Source organism: Peromyscus eremicus, chromosome 16_21 (genome assembly GCF_949786415.1).
Source record: "Peromyscus eremicus chromosome 16_21, PerEre_H2_v1, whole genome shotgun sequence".
Lineage (NCBI taxonomy): Eukaryota > Metazoa > Chordata > Mammalia > Rodentia > Cricetidae > Peromyscus > Peromyscus eremicus.
The window spans coordinates 40,524,904-40,529,281 of record NC_081432.1 but is presented as its reverse complement, the minus strand read 5'-3'; the positions used below and the strand labels follow the sequence as shown (position 1 = coordinate 40,529,281).

At 44.4% G+C, this 4,378-nt stretch overlaps 1 long non-coding RNA gene across 1 annotated transcript; it reads right to left on the bottom strand.

Moving 5' to 3' along the window:
• Window positions 1–812: 812 nt before the first annotated feature.
• On the bottom strand, window positions 813–3,720 carry LOC131926729 (uncharacterized). Its single transcript, XR_009383555.1, has 3 exons — window positions 3,426–3,720; window positions 1,668–1,755; window positions 813–1,023 (listed from the first exon to the last, which is right to left on the bottom strand). It is a non-coding gene; the product is annotated as an uncharacterized LOC131926729 (long non-coding RNA).
• Between the last annotated feature and the right edge of the window lie 658 nt (window positions 3,721–4,378).

Below are 4,378 nucleotides of genomic sequence, written 5' to 3'. Positions count from 1 at the left end.
TTGTGAGTGTGTATATATGTGTGAGTGTGCATGTGAATGTCTGTAGATGCTACTCTGAGTGCGATTATGTGCGTGACTACGTGCATGTGACTGTGTCTGTGAATGTGTGCATGTATGTGTGAATATGTATGAGCAGATGTGCGTGAATGTGGGTTCATGAATGTGTGTGCGCAATTTTCTTTTGTTTTAGTTCTACAACTTTTTAGTGTTTGCAAATGCAAAAAGGCCAGAAAAGTGCAGCCGCAAGTCAGACAATAAAACGAACTAAGCAGGAATTGCCCTGCATGCTCAGTGAGGAAATGCTTTTGGTTTTTGTTTGTTTGGGTTTTTTTTTTTAGACATCTTAAGAAAGAAGCCATGCCATGCTTAGTATGACTCTTCTTTTTAACATTTCATTTACTGTGGGAGTGGAATATGAATGCCATAGGCATACACGTGGAGGTCAGAAGACCGCTTATAGGCGTGAGTTCTCTCCTTCCACCATGTGGGTCCAAAGAATTGAACTCAAGTTGTCAAGCTAGGTGGCAAATACCTTCACCACTGTGCCATCTCCACTGCCTACTGGATACACTTGTAACTCTCCTCGAGAACCTTAAGATCCGTGGTGCTTTTGGCTCACCTGAAATAGAGAAAACTGCATTCAGTATCAGGAGATGACTGAAGGGAGGTAAGAACAAAATTGCAAATATTTAAAAACTTATCGTCGGCTAAGTGGAGGCAGACATGAGGACATAGGCTACATTCTCTTCACTTAAAATGCACCATAATTGACAGGGAGGAAAGACAGATTCGAAAGTTTCTGAAGACAGACCAACTTTTCCACATGAAATATTTATTTTTATGAAATGAAAATATCATTCAATAATTCATGTTTAAGTAAAGTACATGTAAAACTTCATAGGTTCCAAAGCTCACATTTCTCTTTAAGAACTTTCTCATTGCGTGGTTGGTCTCCCATGTTCAGGCCTTTGGAATCTGCACTGAAATTATCCTTGATCTGAAAAGCTTTCATACCGAGACTCCCTGTGGATATAATAATGAAAGCTGTTTAGTTGATATGTTTATTTTACAAACTTTACCACAGCATTGACCACCCCGAGTATGCAGTCTCAGCGTGGAGAAGTTTCTACATTACATGCCTACAATGCAGCCATCCACATCCCGTCAGGGACTCTGTGCTTTTTCCATTACCCACTGGAGCTTTGTAATCATCAGGCCCTGTGGCTGCTTCTTGTAAAAAAAAAAATCTCATGCAGTCCTACCCAGCAAGAATATTAGTGTGAATGCATTCTTATGCCATTCAGCATAAGGTAAAAAGCATTATTACTTCCTTTGTCCTGGATCATAGAATCTAAAAGCTGGTTCTAGCTTGTGAGTTTTAGGAAAAAAACAAGTTGCTGTGATCTTTAATTGTATTTCGGTCAACATATTGCTAATTTGGTTTAAATATCATAAATTATTAAGTATCATCTCTATGTGCTAAATAGTGATGCTCATCATTTTCCACTGAATGAAAGAGGAGTAGAGACAATGTCTACAAAGTGTGACAGGTTATAATGACCACGCCATACCCAAATTCAGAAGGTCCAAGGTTGGAAGCCCAAACACCATGTATTGGAATTATTAGAAATAAGACCACTGCAAGATGACTCAGTGAATAAAGGTACCTGCAACCAAGCCTGATAACCTGAGTTCAACTCCCAGATCCCACGCAGTGGAAGAAAACCAGCTCCTGAAAGTTGGTCTCTGGCCACCCTACATGTTTGGGAACACACAAATAAATAAAATTTAAGCCCGGCAATGGTGCCACACACCTTTAATCCCAGCACTCGGGAGGCAGAGGCAGGCTGATCTCTGTGAGTAGAAGGCCAGCCCGGTCTACAAAGTGAGTTCCAGGACAGCTAGGACTGTTACACAAAGAAACCTTGTCCTGAAAAAACAGAAACAGAAAAAAAAAGAAAAGAAAAAGTTATGTAGCATGAGTTTGCAAGAGATATGAAAATTATCTTGAGATCTTTGTCCAGTATTCTTATAATAATACATATTTTTACATAATTCTACAATGTTATATATTTGAAACCACTGTACAGTAAACAGCCCCTGTACCTAAGGCCTGTCACATTGCAGAAGAGGCAGAAAGGTTGTAAGAGCCAGAGGATCAGGGAGCTGGCTCCCTTAAGTTTGTGTTCCTTAAGAATGTGGGAAATCACACTCATAAAGTCTTACAACATGGCTGCCTAAACATGAGCTAAATAAGGACAACAGTGAACATGCTAACATGGCAGGGGTACCCCAGGATGCCTCAACCCTACACAAAGAAACAACTAGGGCCAATAGCAAATGATCAGCCTTGAAAGCATACATATAAATAACATTAGAGAGACTGATCAGGTTATAGTTATGCACTCGGGAATAGATAGGTAGGTAGGTAGGTAGGTAGGTAGTAGGTAGGTAGGTAGATAGATGATAGATAGATAGATAGATAGATAGATAGATAGATAGATAGATAGACAGACAGATAGATAGATAGATATAGACATATATGTATGCAACAACAATTAATGAAAAAAGGAGGTTTAGGAGGGAAGAAAGGGAGGGAGGTGGTGATGTAATTATAATATTATCTCAAAAACGAAAGAAGTCATTTTTAAAAAGCAAATGACCCACGCCTTCTATTCTTTCTGGCGGGAGTTCTACAGAAGTGCCAGCATGCTAAGATTTACAGAGGCAGGAGATCCCAGCGCTGCAGATCATCTCAGGGAAATTATGTTCTCTTGCTGTGAGGATTCTGTGTTTTACACATTTGCAGCTCGTCTGACAAGCTAATCTGACAAATGCCAACAGGAAACTCCCACTCTGATTTGCCATGAAAGCATGGCCATCCAAATAAATGAGTCTGAGATGCACGAACATTCATAAGAGGACATCGAAAGTGCTCTTGGGCTATGATTAAGTAAGCAGTACAAAACACTGATTCCACTCTTTAAAATTAGGCCCAGTTATATATCAAAGCCCTAATATTTATTACTTCATTGTGGTAAGATACGCTGTTTGATTCTGACATTCTGCAAAGCATATTCTTTATGTGGAATGTTAGACAAAAAGGGAAGTTGTGTAAGTGTTACTGCATAAGAGACCCAAATGTAAGAGCATCTATTAAAATGCAGCCCGTTGCTTCTCAGCCTGCTCAACAGCAGTGGTGTGGGACAGTATTTTTTTTCTCTCTCTCTCTCAACTTTTATTTTTTGTGGATTTCACATCATGCATCCTGACCCCACTTATCTCCCCATCCCCTTGCCCATGCAACCTCTCCCCCAAACAAAACAAAATTTTAAAAAGGAAAGAAAAAGAACATCGTGGAAGCTGTAGTGCGTGTGGTCCACTGAGTTCTCCCACTTTCGTCACCCCGGGGCCAGCTCTCTCACCTGCTGTGGGTGGCGATGGGTGAAGGGGGGAGGGGCATCTTTCTCTCACCCATGCCACCACATGGCAGATGAGGAGGGACAGTGTCAGCTCTGTTGCTCTTACTCCCTCAGGGACATCTCACCTGTGTCCCTGACCACAGGGTCAGCTCTAATATGCTGCCCTGGTGAGTTGCACACCTGTGATGAGGGATGGGGCCATCTTTCCGGAGTGCAGGGGCAGGGGGCAGCTTTCCCCTGAGAGGCAGAGCCAGCCCTCCAGCAGCAGTATCCAGCGAGGGGCAGGGCCATCCATCTCAAGGACAGCAAAGGGCGGGGCTGGCTCAGCACAGCCCTCAGATTTCCGCCACATGTGTGGTTTCTATGATGCCTCTGTGCTAACACTGGCCATGGACATCATCACAGACCCCAGCTGTAGCAGGACCATGGACCCAGTCACTTGGCGACAGCTCTGGCCCAGCTATCATCATGACCATGGTGGCAGCACTGGCCATCCAGACCAGTATGGAGACAGAACAGCCCTCAGACACCAATAAGGCACCAGATGGCTGACCAGACCCTGGGCATCTGAAGATCCCTTGGTGATAATAGGAGTCATAGACATCACCCCAGACCCTGGCTGCTGCCAGGCCATGGACCCAGCCATGGTCCTAGGCAGTGGTCCCAGGTGGCAGCACAGACTACCCAGCTCAGTATAGCCCCCACAACGGCATGACCCTCAGACACTAAGGTGGTCTCAGGTGGCTGACCAGATCCTGGTCATCCGCATGGCCCTCAGTGGTAAAAAGGAGCCATGGACATCAGCTCAGATCCTGGCTGCCATAGGGCCATAGGACCTGGATGTGGCCCTCAGCAGCCACGTAGTCCTAGGCAGTGGCCGAGGCTCAGATGTCACCACGGTCCCGGGTGGCAGTGCAGGCCACCCAGATCAGCACGGCCCTCAGTGGCAGCATGGC